Genomic DNA, 16,002 nt, shown 5'->3' on the forward strand with positions numbered 1-16,002 from the left:
AGTCAAACTAGCTTTAGCTGATTACTTATCCAGGGGATAGCTGTTCATAGTAATTTTTGTCATAGAACAGTAAATAAAATTGTTGAATTATAGCTTTAGGCTTGCTAAGTGAAATAGATTGCTCTAGATGATTTTCAAGTGACTTACTTGGTAGTATTCATGAAATTGGGGGTTAACAATTGCTTAAGAAAACAAAGAGAATTGATTTTAAATAGTACTTGAAGGAGTTACTGTGTAAAGTATCTGTTCAGTAGCTCATGTTAAATGGATGTTTATAATCCCTATTGGACAACCAACTAATTTTTTGCAAATGGTAATGTGAACTGCTGTTGCATAAACTATAGTGTTGAATCCCCAGTCTTTGCACTTGAGTTTAACAACTCTGTGGTTTCCTATCTTCTTGGTGAGACACTTAATCTCAGGTCCATCCTCATCACACAGAGTGGTAAATTAGAGAACGATTAATATCACCATTTAAAGAAGTGAGACTGAAATCTCAACCATCCTGAACATAGGAGCTGAAGGGGCCTCTCAGCAGTTCAGAGAGTTATCACCAAGCCAGTGGGCTGAATTCTGTTCAGTTTTCTCCGTAGCAGAGCCCTCCAGGTCCTTCTTTTGAGCTTATTTATTTTTATACACAATTCTGTATGGATACTGTACATAATACTAAATAGTTGTATTAACTGGATTTAACTGGTGATGTATTTACATCAAGATCTAACTTCGTTTTGTTGATATGTTTTTAGGGGCTTTCCATTCATCAGACTCGTGATGTATGTAGTCAGGTGCGTATTTATGATATGTAGGGGTTGAATTGGGAAAGGTGGGTGGTCATTCTTTTTGCTTTTTAAACTGACAGAGCCTTACAAGAAGCATTTCCCTCTCTGAAATAAATCCATGTAAAACTTGTCTGGTCGCTCTCCCAATGCAACTGTGTAGTTGTGTGGATTTCACACACAACTGGCAGCCTTGTGGTTATGTCTGTAAACAAGGAAGCCTGTTCTCCAGTCTGCAAATCAGCTGTTACCCAGTGAAATGAACTTGACTGCCATTTCTGACCCCTCACATGGAGCTGTCATACTCAAGAATGTTCATATGTTTTCAAGAAATGTTGTTTGCAGGCTATATGTACAAATTCCTGATCTGAAAGCCAATATAAAGCAACATCTCCCAAACCTCTGCTCTCTCACCAAGGCCACACACATTCCCTTGCTTATGGCCTCATGGCTAGTACTGTCAGTATCAGATTCTCCTTCGCAGTGGTCTTGGGAGACTGCATAGTTGCTCTGTGAAAGGCACCACTGCTGAGATTGAGAGAAGAGCACCTTGGGTGTCAGTCCTGCCCTTGCATGCCCAGAGGGAGGGGTGTGCGCCTCGTTCTCCTGTTGGGAATTTCCTATGCTGCAGGTTTGCTGCTTGTTGTGAAAATGATGTCCTAGTGACTTGTCTTCTGCGTAGTTATATAATCCCAGCACACTTTTTTTTTTTTTTTTTTTTTTTTAATGAGGATCTTGAATCAGATGCGTATGTTTGATTGATTGATTGATTGATTGATTTTGGCTGTGTTGGGTCTTCGTTTCTGTGCGAGGGCTTTCTCCAGTTGTGGCAAGCGGGGGCCACTCTTCATCGCGATGCGCGGGCCTCTCTCGTTGCGGAGCACAGGCTCCAGACGCGCAGGCTCAGCAGTTGTGGCTCACGGGCCCAGCCGCTCTGCGGCATGTGGGATCTTCCCAGGCCAGGGCTCGAACCCGTGTCCCCTGCATTAGCAGGCAGATTCTCAACCACTGCGCCACCAGGGAAGCCCCCAGCACACTTCTGTATGATCTGTAGACTTTTATGGGGTTGTGGCCAGGTCAGTTTTTAAATGTTTGGAAATGTCCTATGGAACAACATTGCAGTGGCAGTGAAGCTTGACAGGAGAACTGTATTACTGTTACCCTAGTTTTGGCTTAAGGGTGATGAGAAGATGAAATTTTTGATGTGTCAGTTTTAGTTGTGTATGTGTATGTGATTTATTTTTTAAAATTCTAACGTCTGTTATTCACAGCTTAGATATGTTGACTTTCTGATTATTCATCAGTCCCTTTACTGATGTATTTTCCTCCGAAAAACTACATTTGCTTCCAGACTGTTTTCGTCTGATGGTAAAGAATAAATTTTTCATTTGCAGTATAAAGTTGATTTGAGAAAAAATGTTTACCTTGGCTCTTCACTTGGCTTCTGTGAAAGAAACTTAATAACATGGGCAATTCCCATTACTAATCCTAACCATGTACAACAGAGGTCTGTACAGTAACATAGCAAAAATAAGTTACTGTACTTTTACTTAGTCATTGCCTGTTTTAGACTAAGGAGCAGTGAGAGACATTTATAAATAATGATACCTCAGATCACTTTTGTTAAATGTCCTCTAATATGTGGATATTTGGTATCTGGCTTGTGTTATCTTTTATACAATCTTGTCTTCTTTCTTTGCACTTCAGTTTAACAACTCTGTGGTTTCCTATCTTCTTCTTGTGACACTCAGGTCCATCAGAATTTCCTGTGACTGTGACAGTAGAGAGTCCTTCCTCCTCACAAACTGAAGAGGTCGAAGATTCCTCAGAAAGTGTTCAGGAAGAGCCAGAGAAAATCAGTTTGAAACAAGAAGCATTGCAGGTATGAAGTTATCACTTTAAAGCTATAGAGAAGATTATTTTTCAAATGGAAGCCTGATTGCAACACTGCACAGCTTGAGTGAGGGTTCTGTCTTCTCCTCCCATCTGCATTGTATCCCCTTGAATGGTTCCTTAAGCTTAGACCAAGGTGAATGGTGGACATTTGAACTCTAAGAAGTAAAAATCAAATCATGTCGCTAGTAATATAGTTTCCTTTCCTTACAACCTTCGGATATTCGATTTAGGGAGAACCTTAGTGATCATAAGATAAAGAAATTGAGTTCTGAATGAATATAGTCAGCTGATTCAGTGCTCTTGTTTTACAAATGAGAAAATTGACAGTTCTAGTTGAACTCTCTTTTTATAAGAGGAAAATATGGCCTCATTTTAAATAAAAGTAAGGTTGAAAAATGTTTTGATGTTAATATTCTCCTTTCCTAAAATAAAAAACCTCAAGAAGCTACATTATATTCCCTCATAAACCTGACATCTAATGTGATTCCATACTTTTGTTTGTACAGACAGAAAAGAAAAATTGATTTTCATAAGAAACTTTTGCACCTCAAAAATAATATATTTGTTTTATTTCAACTTTAATGCAGAGCTGAACATTTCTAGTAAATAAGGGAATACCATTTGGGGGAACCTTGTCTTTGTGCTACAAAGTCCATGTTTAATTTTTAAAAATTATTTAATATGATTCTCTTTTCGTATGAAACATGAAACTTGACAGGTTTCAGAACTAATTATCCCCTTATTGTAGGACTATGGTAATTACTCTTTGATTTTCAAAAGAGAATGTTAGATTTTTATGTTTTTAATTAAAATTAATGATAATATAGAGAAATTTTAAGAAAACTTAGAAAATTATGAAATGTTACAGTAGGAGAAATCTATAGTTCATGTAGAGTTACCCCCTTTCGTTTTATAAATGAGCACCTACAATTTGTAGCACGTAAGTGGTTTCTTAGTAAATTGCAGAGTACGACAAGACCCTAGAGCATCTAACCCGCATTCCTTGTCATTTTAGATGCGTTGTATTCGTTTCCTTCATGAGTAGAACAGGAGATTGTATTTCTAAAAGCAGTGATAGACTGGGGAAGACCAAGAACTTTAAACACGGGGACCACAGAATAGCAGATTCAGAATGCACTGAGAACCCTTGCAGCTCTTCTCCATTTTGACAAGACACTACAAGGATGGTATCAAAGTGTTTAAGTACATAAGCCAACAACAGTCAAGAGATTTCAACATAGTTTTGAAAGACGGAAGACAAGTGGAGGAGTGTGAAACTGAAACAGTAGAACAGAGGAAAAGCATCACCTAGAATATGCACAGGGACCACCTGCAACTGAGGAGGATTCTGACCCCACCTGCAGAAGTAGCTTCATGCTTTGATGCGCATGTAGGAGAGAGGGTGGAGTTAGTTAAAAGTGTGACTGAAATAGGGGAGCTCATTGAAGGGTTGTGTTTGGAGGAGTGGACTCCCAGCCCCGCCCTCACGCTCCTGAAATGAGATGATTTCATTTTGAAAACAGTGAAACTGGGGAGAACTAGGGCAGCTAGTGTGAGTTTTTACACCCTAGAAAAGAGTGTTTGGGGGGGGATCCGATTACAGTCACTCCCCACTTCTTCCTGCATAAGAAGCCAATCAATCGTTGACTTCAGGGAGCTTTCTGCGCTCGTTCTTAAATAGAAAATAACTGTCATTTGCCTGATAGTTGAGTAAAGCTTACAACGTGAGAGAGGGGGAAAAAGAGAGAAAACATACCCTGGTAGGACCGGGGACAATTTAGGGAACAAAATAGTTTAAGCAAAAACCCTAATTAGTATCCTGAGAGAGGTTTAAAAAGAGCTAGCAACTATAAAATAAGACTAGGGTGTTAAATAAAAAGAGAATGGTCAGAAAGCAAGAGAGGTGTCTTGGAAATGAAAATATGGTTGCTGAAATAAATTCAGTAGGAATTTAAAAAATTTCTCAGTATATAAAAAAGAATGACACATGGAAAATGTGATAGCAATATGTTAGAGAGGCTGCATCTGGGAGATCCAACATGTTACTACTAGAAACTCCAGACCCAGACAAAAAATGGAGGGAAGCTGTCAAAGGGCAACAAAATTCCCCATAGCTGAAAGTAGACATCAGGCCTCAGATTGAAAATAGTTACTCAAGTTTTGAGCAAGATGAACAAGAATAGACTCATACCTAGGCACCCTTCATTGTGAAACTTTAAAATACTGAAAAAATAAATTAAAATAGATTGGGCTTCCCTGGTGGCGCAGTGGTTAAGAATCTGCCTGCCAATGCAGGGGACATGGGTTCCATTCCTGGTCCGGGAAGATCCCACATGCCGCAGAACGACTAAGCCCATGTGCCACAACTACTGTGCCCGCATGCCTCAACTACTGAAGCCTGCACGCCTAGAGCCTGTGCTCTGCAACAGAAGAAGCCACTGCAATGAGAAGCCCGTGCACCGCAACGAAGAGTAGCCCCCGTTCACTGCAACTAGAGAAAGCCCGCGCAGCAATGAATACCCAAATGCAGCCAAAAATAAATTAATTAATTAATTAAAAGAAAAATAGAATAAAATACTGAGAGGATACATCCATTCCAGAGAGAAAAATACTGGTCACCTAAAAAAAAAAATTTAAAATCTGACTTTATCATAGTTGTCATCAGCACCATGGATGCTGGAAGGTATTAGAAAGATACCTCCAAATTTTTCCAGCACATAATTTTCACCCTAGGGTTTTGTATCCAGCCAAACTATCAGTCATAAGTGGAGGCTGAATGAGATATTTTGTACGCAAAGAAATTTGAAAAATTTACCTCCTGTGCTACACCTTAAGCTATTTATAGAAATAATCCAGCAAAATGAGGCAATAAACCAAGAAAGAAGGTAATAGGGAATTCAGTGCAGAGAGCAGCTAGTCTAGATTGGAGAGGCTTCTATTGATTGTGTGATTGAGAGCTTAGAAACACCTTGAGGCATATTGTACTTACTAGGTATTAGGCACTGTTGGAAGGGAGGAGGGAGAGGAAGAGGAGAAGGAACTTGAACTCCAGAGGAGAAAAGGCTATACTGACATAAACATGAAGCAAACTAAACTATAGTTGACTTTTAACCTACTATTGGTGAGGAAGAGAAGAATCCACTTAAACTTGACACTATAGATGCCCCCGTTTTCAGTGACACACAGGGGTAATGACCACCTATCTAATTTGTTGTCCAAACCAGAACTTGTCCAAACTCCTTACACTTCAATAGTGTAAGGAGGCGCTCTAATGCTGTAACATCAGGACAACAGGTATAAACTGGAACAGCCCAAGGTGGCTTGGGGTATGTGGTCACCCTGCACAAGGGCAGTGACACTGACATAGTATGGAACGAGGTGTAGTCTATACACAGAGACACAGTACATCTGCAGTGGGCAATATTAATTTAATTGTAATAATGGCAATACTGTCTTGGTTTGCAGCTTTTATTGTCAACTTGCATGTAATAACAAATAACTAACCTAAACTATACTTAGTATGTATTAGTATTAACTTGGTATGTACTGAAATGTATTGTGTACTAGTATGTACTTAGTATATGTTAGGCTCTAAGTGTTTTTGCATATATTAACTCATTTAATCCTCTGAATAGCCTTATGAGATTGGTGCTAATATCATTCCCACTTTTGAGAAAAGGATGCTAAGACAGGGAAGGAACTTGCCCAGGTTGTACCGAATTTAGGGTTGGATCGAGGCTTTGAGTTTAGGCTCTCTGCCTGTTCTCTTAAACCTTACTCCCTACTGACTCTCAAATGACAGAAGACTTAACTGCACATAGAACAGAATATAAATTTCAACTTTGACAACGTAAAAGCTAGGTTTGGAAGGTAGACAGGAGGTAGAAAAAAGGGAAGATGGTATGAATGTCCTCATTTTACAAAGTGTGACGTTGAGAGAGTTTATAGTGGATCAACAATGTAGGTTTTTAAGTATATCACTAAAGTCAAAGAGATCATGAGCAGTGGAATAACTAATGATGACATAACTTTACTGAGCAGTGTGGACATAGGAAAGAGTGTAAAGGAACTAAACCCTTACTTAGTAAATCAGAAAGTGAACAGATAATGCCTCAAATTTAGTCAGAAAATAGTCATGTAAGAGTATTACTTGGAAATGGAGAAGAATTCAAAATAACAATAGTTGGACCTCCCTGGTGGCGCAGTGGTTAAGAATCTGCCTGCCAAGGCAGGGGACACAGGTTCGAGCCCTGGTCCAGGAAGATCCCACATGCTGCGGAGCAATGAAGCCCGTGCGCCACAACTACGCAGCCTGCGCTCTAGAGCCTGCGAGCCACAACTACTGAGCCCACGTGCCACAGCTACTGAAGCCCTCGTGCCTAGATCCTGTGCTCCACGACAAGAGAAGCCACTGCAATGAAGTGTAGCCCCCGCTCGCCGCAACTAGAGAAAGCCTACACGCAGCAACGAAGACCCGACACAGCCAAAAATAAATAAATAATAATTAAAAAAAAAGAATAAAAAATAACAATAGTTGACGTCAACCTCATAAAAAAGGAAATCCAAACAGCCAGTAAACACAGTAAAGTATACAACTTCATTAAGTAATAAGAGAAAAGTGAGTCAAAACCAATGAAACTACATGCCAATCAGATTGACAAATACATAAATAAAGTCTGGTAGTATCAGGTATTGTAGACCTGGAGTACTATGGGAATCTTCTACCCTGCTTATACTGGAGTATAAATCGACACAACTACTTTGGAAAGCATTTAGCACTCTCCATCAACTGAAGGTATATAAATAGCCTGTGACCCAGCAGCCCTCACCCCCGCCCTGTGTAAATGCACCAGACTAACCGGTACAGCAGGATTCCTGTCCATGATTTGCATTAGCACAAACTGAAAACAACCCAAATGTCCATCAAGAGTCAAAAATTAAATAAATTATGTGTATTCATACAGTGGGAAAACTATCAAGCAATAAAACTGAATGAACTAGAGCTACAGGCTGCAATGTGGATGAATCTTTTAAACCAATGTTGAGTGAAAGAAATAAGATAGAAAAGACTTCATATACTATGATCCTCTACATAAAGTTAGATGTTGACAAAACTAAACTCTTTTGTTAGGGATGCATGCAGGTTAAAGGAAATGATTTTCAGAAATGAGGATGGTGTTTAACCGGGAAGAGGGAAGGAGCTTGTGATGAGAAAACGATATGAGGGGTTTTTGAGATGCTGACAAGTATCAATACTTTCAGATTCGAGTAGTGGTTATGTAAGTATTCTCTTTTGATTTGTCACATTGACAGTTTTGTCCTGTGCACTTCTCAGTACACATATCGTATTTTACAATTAAAAACCTGTGTACAGAATCGGTCGCTTCTTGAGTGCTGGATGTGGGAGTGGGATGAGACTATTTCATTTTAAGCCCTTCACTACTGCTTGCGTTCACATGTTCATTCATTCAGCATTAATTGAACATATGCTGTGTACCAAGCACTCTTCTAATTTTATATGTGTTTTAACTCATGTAATCCTCACAAGAGCTCTGTGATATGGGAGCTTATCTCCATTTTATAGATGAGGAAGTTGAGGCCTAGAGTTATAGAACTTGTCCAAGGTTATCTAGCTAATGGGTAGTGCCAGGCCCATTTGCCTCAGAGAATCTGAATTTTTACAATATAATATAAAAGAGAAATTTAATTACTAATTATAAGCCAAAAAATTGCACATTAAAGAAGATGACAAGTTTTCATCTATCCAGTTAGAGAAAAACACACAGTCTGTCTTTCACACACGTACATCTTGTATTGGCAGGGATTTTCCTTATTAAGCAATTATTTATTGACCGTCTACGTTGTGCTAGGCACAGGTGCTGGGGATAAACACTTAATAAAATACACCCCCTATCTTCAAATAACTTGCACTCTAGGTGAGAAGTAAGCCAACAGTTATAGTAGAGGTTATATACCAAGTGATACATCGCTGATGGCAGTATACAATCTCAGAAATCTTTTGGAAAGCGGTTTGGAGATAGGTACCTCAGAGCCTTAAAAATATTCATTTGCTTTGATCTCAAACTCATTTTTATGCATTTATTGTAAGAATGTTATTCTCAATATGGAAAAAAGCCTTCATGCATAAAAACGGTTATTTTGTCTTATAATATTGAAAAGTTGGAAAGAATTTAAATGTGTAAAATGGTTAACCAGTAAACCCACTCAGTGCAATATTTTGTAGCCCACAAAAAAAAAATCAAGGTTATGAATCCCCTGATTATATGAGAAATGATTGATTTCAATGTTAAGTGGAGAAAAGTTGAACATAAAATTTGATATCCAATATGATGGGAGCTTTGTCCCAGAAAAATCACCCTAGCCAGTGTACAGAAGGGATGAAGGAGAGCAGATGACAGGAAGGAAAATTATTCCAAAGCCTTATCATTAGTCTTACTTAAGTAATAGAATATCAAGCAATTTTACTTTCTAACTTTCTTGGTTCCATATTTCCACGTAAGGGACATGAATTATTAATACTTTGTAGGAGAGGGGTACACTTTTTCACAAAAATTTCACACTGTGTTCTAATTCCCTCCATTAGAGGGAGAAACTATTTCATGTAATTGCACTTTGATGTGCTATTTAGAACCAGTCAGGAATTTTAGTCTACTTTCCTCTGACTGTGGTGAGGGTTTTTTGTTTGTTTGCTTATTTGTTTAGAATTTCTTTGAAATCAGTTTTAGAAGATTGATTAAACCATTATGTTAAAAGTAGAGGAATTTTGCAATTTTTTTCCCTTTTTTCCCATTGAAAACTTGACTGGCTTTAGTAATGAAACATTAAAGAATTTGAAGTTCTTAGACTCTCAATTTTTTAAACATGTTCTGAATATAAAAATATATGTTCATTGAGCAAATCTTTGAAAACAGTGAACAACTTATTGAAGGAAATAAAAGCCACCTCTGCATGTACACACACCTAATCTGCTCTTTTGTCTTCAAAAAGTATCAAAAATATTTTGCCATGTCACTAAATACTCTTCTACATCAGAGAATTTGATTAAGCTTATGCATCATCTCCCAGGAGAAACGCACAGATATATTTTGAATGTAGAACTCCTGAAGCCCGTTCATTAACTCTGGCTGAGACCTCTTGTCATTCTTTTCTTAGTGGCTTCACAGCGCATTCCTTCATACGGTGAGCTATTTTTATTGAAACCAATCCCAATTTGGAGGCTCTTAGCTTTCTTCTAGGGTTTGGTTATAAACAATCTTATGACATCATGTTGGTAGATAAATCTTTGCCCACATCTTTAATTTTCTTAGGGTAAACTCCTGATGTAGGATTGTTGTTAGGTACCAAAAGCTACTCTCCAGAAAGTGATACCAGTTCCTCTCCCAATGATGGCATATAATAGAGTTCCTCATTAAGTGATTGTTCAAAGCAGTTAAAATGTATAAATATACCTTACTGTTTTCATAAGTATAGGTATTCTGACTGTTTATCGCTGCATAAGAAACCACCCCGAAACAGTGGCCCAAAACAATGACAGTCATTTATTTTGTCCACGAACCTGGAGGTTGAGTAGAATATTAATTCTTTTACTACACTCTCACTGACTGAAAACAATACCTATTTGACTAGCTCACAGTTCTGCAGGTCTGAAGTCCAGGCACAGCGTGACTGGGTTTCCTGCTCAGATACACACGGGAACATGTGGGTTCCCTCCTAAGAGTGTTAAAGCACGTGAAATTTAAGTGTAAACATTGAGCCCCAAATGTTGAATGTTCACCATAGTTTGTGTGGGTCACAGACCTGAAATCAAGATGTCAGTCTGGCTGTGTTAGTATCCAGAGGCTCTGGGAAAGAATGCCTCCAAGCTTCTTCGGCTTGTTGGCATAATTCAGATTCTGCAGTTGCAGGACAGAGGTCCCCATTTCCTTGCTGGCTGTCAGTCGGGGGACGGTCTCAGCTCCTAGAGGCCTCTCGCTTGCCTTCCCTGCCGCAGCATTGGACTTCTTCAGAGCCAGCAATGGAGAGTCTCCCTCTTGTCCCTTTTGTACTTCAATTCAGGAAGAGTTCAAAGTCCTTTTCATGGGGTGCCTGAGTAGGTCACATCCACCTAGAATAATCTCCCTATCTTAAAAAATCAACTGATTTTGAATCTTAATTCCGTCTGCAAAATCCCTTCACTACAGCACCCAGATTTAGGGTTTGATTGTTTAAGTGGAAGGTTTGTGTACTTCAGTAAGTAGGAGTCTTAGGGGCTCTGTTAGAATTCTGCCTATTGCAAGCAGTGTCCCCACTTCAAGGACCGAAGTGTCTTAGTTCCTAAAACTCCTAAGAGAGCTTATCAGTGTTCATTTTATTTGATTGACCTTGGTGAGTGGGAAGACTACCACCTCCGTGAACAGGAACGGCACCCAGCTTCCTGAGTCCACAGTGTGGCTCTGCTACTTAGTGGTGTCACCTTGGCTGTGCTGCTCTACTTACTCTACTTCTCTGCCTCTGTTTCCCTCATCTGTAAAATAACATGGAGTTAGTGATTGTTCTTTCCTCGTAGGGTTTTTTTTTTAAATAAATTATTTTATTTATTTATTTTTGGCTGCGCTTGGTGTTTGATACTGCTCACGGGCTTTCTCTAGTTGCGTCGAGCAGGGGCTACTCTTCCGAGTGGTGTGCGGGCTTCTCATTGCGGTGGTTTCTCTTGTTGCGGAGCACGGGCTCTAGGCACGCAGGCTTCAGTGGTTGTGACACGGGGGCTCTAGAGCGTAGGCTCAGTGGTCGTGGCGCACGGGCTTGGTTGCTCCGCGGCACGTGGGATCTTCCCGGACCAGGGCTCGAACCTGTGTCCCCTGCACTGGCAGGCGGATTCTTAACCACTGCACCACCAGGGAAGCCCCCCTCTTAGGGTTTTGATGATTAGATTATTTAATGCCCAGGGAACTCCAGGAACAGTGCTTGACTGTAAATTGCTTTAAAAATGATTACTTTTAAAAAAAAAGTTTTTGAATCTGCAATTATGCAATTCAGGTATATTAAGCATGTTCATTAATAGGACTTCCTACTATAAAGAGACCCACAAATAAAAATAGAAGTTTTCTTTCTTGGTCTTAACTATTTATTTCTGACTTGCTATGTTATACGCATATGCCTTTTATGGTGGGCTGCCACAAATTTATGTTGGAAAAAGTGGAATTTAAATAAATCTTTACTATGCTAATTTGATAGATTTTGATAATTCATTTCACTAGCATGGTATGATATTACCAGTAGCAGACTAAAACCTGAGTTCACTTCTGGCTCTGCCCCTAAATCCTGATGAGTCCTATAGCTGGAAAGGCTTTTGGGTATTATACTACGAATTAGTTATAATATTTACTCTGTTTGTTTAGGAAAAACTGGAGGAGTGCCTAAAGCAGTTAAAGGAGGAAAGAGTAATAAGACTTAAGGCTGATAAATGAGTCAATGAGGCAAACAATTTCTAATACTTTTGAGAGTGTTTTCGTTTTATTTTGATTTGATTTTAAGCCGTACACACATAGTTTGTAAACTTTAAAACTGTAATATGTTGCAAATTGGTTGTATCATATGGACTTTTGCATTTACTGGTATTTAGTGATCATATGATCTATATTCCAGAAAGCATGTTTTTAAAAATGTGAAAATCTCATTTTGTGTGTGTGTGTGTGTGTGTGTGTGTGTGTGTGCTTTCATATGACACTAGCTTATTTTCTGTTCATGATTCTTTGATTCAAGAAAGCACTTTTTGTGCATATACTGTATATACAGTAGCATAAAAGACATGATGAGACTCTCCTGGCAATGAATTAGGAAAGTGAATCATTTAAATAAATTTAAGATATTGGAAAACTTGTACGAATGCAATGCAAGATAAAAATATATACTATAAGAATTACATTAGGTAATGTGCATGAAAGCAGGGCATAATCTAAAAAGTTCCATCTAAATATACTTTATCATAGGTTGAACGTAGGGAGGAATTTTTCAAAGTGCATCCATTGGATTGGCGGACACTCATTCAATAAGTGTTGAGCACCTGCTTATATAAGGCAAAAGGGGCATCATGAACATAACAGTCTTTCTGAGAAATACTAGAGTTGAGCTTATAGGGGTTTTAAGTGCATAGGTGATGAGCGGAAGGGGAAGAGTGCACGGGAGTGAATATTTTCAAGAAGCCAAAGAAAATATTGGTGATCGTACATTTAATAAATTGGGTTGGGTATGATTTAGGACTTTTAAACGTAAGCATTAGATAGTTTGCTCACTAAAGTTAATTCTTAACATTCAGCAGAGTTGTAATATGTTTTGTTCAAATCAGATTCTATAATTCACTTTCTAATTTAAGGGAAACTTAAAGCAGGTAATTTTCTAATGTGGAATGAGGCTCCATTATGAATTTAACCAGTTAGAAATGTGATCTTTTGTGAAAGATCATTAATAAAACGATAACTTTGGTTTATTTATGTACCAGCTAAGTGTTATATAGGAAACTTTGTTGGGTGCCTGGGAGTTTTGGTTATTATGTGATATGGTCTCTGTCTTTACTGGTGGCGAGTTAGGTTAATTACAGGTTAATTACATTTTGAGTGTTTTAGTTTTGTTCCTTGAAACTAGACAAGACTACTTTTGATGACAATGAGAAAAAAGCATGTCAGACATTTTCAGTCTTCTTTTATAGCTGGAACATGAAAATGCCCAGTTAAGAAATATAAAATTCTCTTTGTCTGAAGGCCTTCATGCCCACTCATTGACAAGCATGATCCTGGATGATGAAGGTGTTTTGGGCAGCACTGAGAATTCTTTTCAGAAGTTCCATGCTTTCTTGGATCTCCTTAAAGATGCTGGGTTAGTTCATTTCTCTTCATGGCATTCTTCTCTTTGCGACTATAACGGTAGTTTGCTGAGGAACTGGAGCGATTTTCATCACTTACGTGGCCATATTTAGCCAAATTTAGTGTAATTATAGGTAATATAGTTGACGTTTTAAAATGAGGAATTAAATGTTTTAAGAAATGCAAATAGGGCAGCCTGCTTTGGTAGAGTGGGGAGCCCATTATAAAAGAGTAACCTGTAGACAGAGTAATTAGTAGGTATAGTTTTTTGTGAAGACTAAATTGAAGGCAGTGTCCATTGAAAATATTTGGGAATGGATAAGAATTTTCCTATCTTTCATTTATTTTGCTTGTTTGATAAGTTTGAATTAAAGTTATTTTTGTCTTAGACATAAAAATTATTATTAATCTTCAGGGAAGATATAGGTCAGTGGTTCTCAACCGGGAACAATTTTGCCACAATGGCTGGTATAGATCAGTCAGATTTTCATTTACTAGGTCGTCCCCAGATGAATTCTACTGTTAGTAGTCCCCTAAAGAAGAAAAGAAGGCACTTGAAGAAGAAAAATCAGAATCAAAGCAGAGTGCCCCAGTACAAATGCAGAATCTCCAAGTAAGTGGACAGGACAGCACTTAATGATTCTAAGAGTGATTAGCAAAAAGGAAATGACCAAGTCAGAGAGAAAATAATAATGGTCGGTCTCTAATAGTTCACATGCTCGGGAGCTAGAGGACTGTGGAGTCCTCTCCAAATCTGAGATTAGTAAATGTGGGCCCATTTCATGATACTGTATTGTTGTACATAAGAAAACTGGAAGTTCTTTAGAAAATTTATGAGTTAAAGCAAACTCTCCTTAATGAAGAAAGAAAACATTACAGAAAATATTCCAAATTTTAAATTGTATAAATGTCTATTCTATTCATATTTTATCTAGGTTTCTGTTTGTATGCAGTCAGCTTACAATGAAGGAACACTAATGAAGGTACACGTATTGACAGAATTTTTAAAATAAGTAATCTTGACATAGCTAATACGTAAGATATTATAGTGACTCACCTGGTCATGGGAATGGGAGGGGAAACATGTCAGCTTTTCCTCTAGCGTTACTTGGAGCCCCCTTCACCCACCTCAGCCAATCTCAGACTGGTCTTGGGAACTGACAGCTTGAGAACACAGTCTGGTCACAAACTATATACTGTTTACATGTGCCTGGAGGATAGAAAAGAAATTAATTTTCTTACAGAGTAGGGTTTCATTTTTAGTGAGGGAAAGGAAATGGGTAATAACTACCCCAATCACCAAAGTCTGAAAATGTAGCAGACATAGCCTTGGATATAGCTAGGTTAAGTTGAGAATCACTTGGCAAGATATAATTAGAAAAAAACTGGCTCTGAAATCTTCTGAATAATCAATTACTGTGTTAATAATAAGATCACAGAATAACATTGACGTTTTGAACTCTACTTTTTAATGGTTGGCTTTGTTCATCACTGAATTTTTGTCTTGTCTTTTGTCTTTCCCTCCAGTTTCAGAAAATTACAGGTGATGCTGGGCTTCCTTTGCCTCTCGACTCCTTCCATGTCCCAGTCTCTACTCAGGAGGCCTTAGAAACTTCCAAAGACAACCTGGGGGTCCCAGTCACAGAGCAGCAGCAGGAGTCTTTTGAAGATTTCATTGCTAGAACATGTTCTCCCTTCAGCAGACGTCATTTCTGGAACTGGAAGTCAAAGAAAAGAAGAGGAATTATCTAGAAATAGCAGGTCTTCTTCAGAGAAAATGAGCAAAGCAGGTGAATAAACCAAAAAATACTCTGCTAAGAAACAACCTGGGAAGGACCTGCATTCCTGCTCTGACTCACCTGTAAAGCAGAAAAGCAAAGGAATTGGGCAAAAGAATTCTTTGGTTAATAAAGCAATTAAAAGTGAGTCTTTGAAAAAACACATTTCTGTTAAGAAAGAGAGTAGAATAGTGACTGTTTCATCAAAGACAACTAAAAGTAAACTCAGTCTACTAGAACATTCTGAAAGTGATACTCTTGGATCTGACTGTGAATTTTAAGAAAGCATCCATACTCTATCACGCCTAAAATAGGACTAAATCTTTTAAAATTATGTTTTTGCCTTCAAATTTTAATGAACTACTTATGTTTTTATTATAGCATATGGTGTTTTCAATTACTTGACTGGAAGCCATTAGAGAAAGATTTATCTATACTTTTTTATTATAATGAAAGTTTTGGTGTATTTTTCCTTGTGACACTTTGCACCATTCATTCAGCTAGTGTTTTCTGAGGTCTTCATATGTACAGTACTTTTCTGGGTGCCATTGCTTTCAGCAGTGAACAAAATAAAGCCTTTACTCTCCTGGAACTAGCACTCTGTGGTGGGAGAAAACATAAACAACAAAACAGGGTAAGGGGTAAAAAGAGATGGGAATAATAAATGGAATAGTTTTACCATTTGGTTAAATG

The 16,002-nt window shown here is 38.2% G+C and overlaps 1 long non-coding RNA gene across 4 annotated transcripts in view; it reads right to left on the reverse strand.

Moving 5' to 3' along the window:
* Nucleotides 1-16,002, reverse strand: part of LOC130707380 (uncharacterized) — a 227,723-nt gene that overhangs the window by 27,327 nt on the left and 184,394 nt on the right. For all 4 annotated transcript variants that reach the window (XR_009007270.1, XR_009007268.1, XR_009007269.1 and 1 more), the window contains exons 4-5: nucleotides 14,983-15,249; nucleotides 14,589-14,741 (exon numbers count right to left, since the gene is read on the reverse strand). This is a non-coding gene — a long non-coding RNA (uncharacterized LOC130707380). The remainder of the gene's footprint in view (nucleotides 1-14,588; nucleotides 14,742-14,982; nucleotides 15,250-16,002) is intronic.

The sequence above is a fragment of the Balaenoptera acutorostrata genome, chromosome 2, assembly GCF_949987535.1.
Source record: "Balaenoptera acutorostrata chromosome 2, mBalAcu1.1, whole genome shotgun sequence".
In the NCBI taxonomy this organism is placed as follows: Eukaryota; Metazoa; Chordata; class Mammalia; order Artiodactyla; family Balaenopteridae; genus Balaenoptera; species Balaenoptera acutorostrata.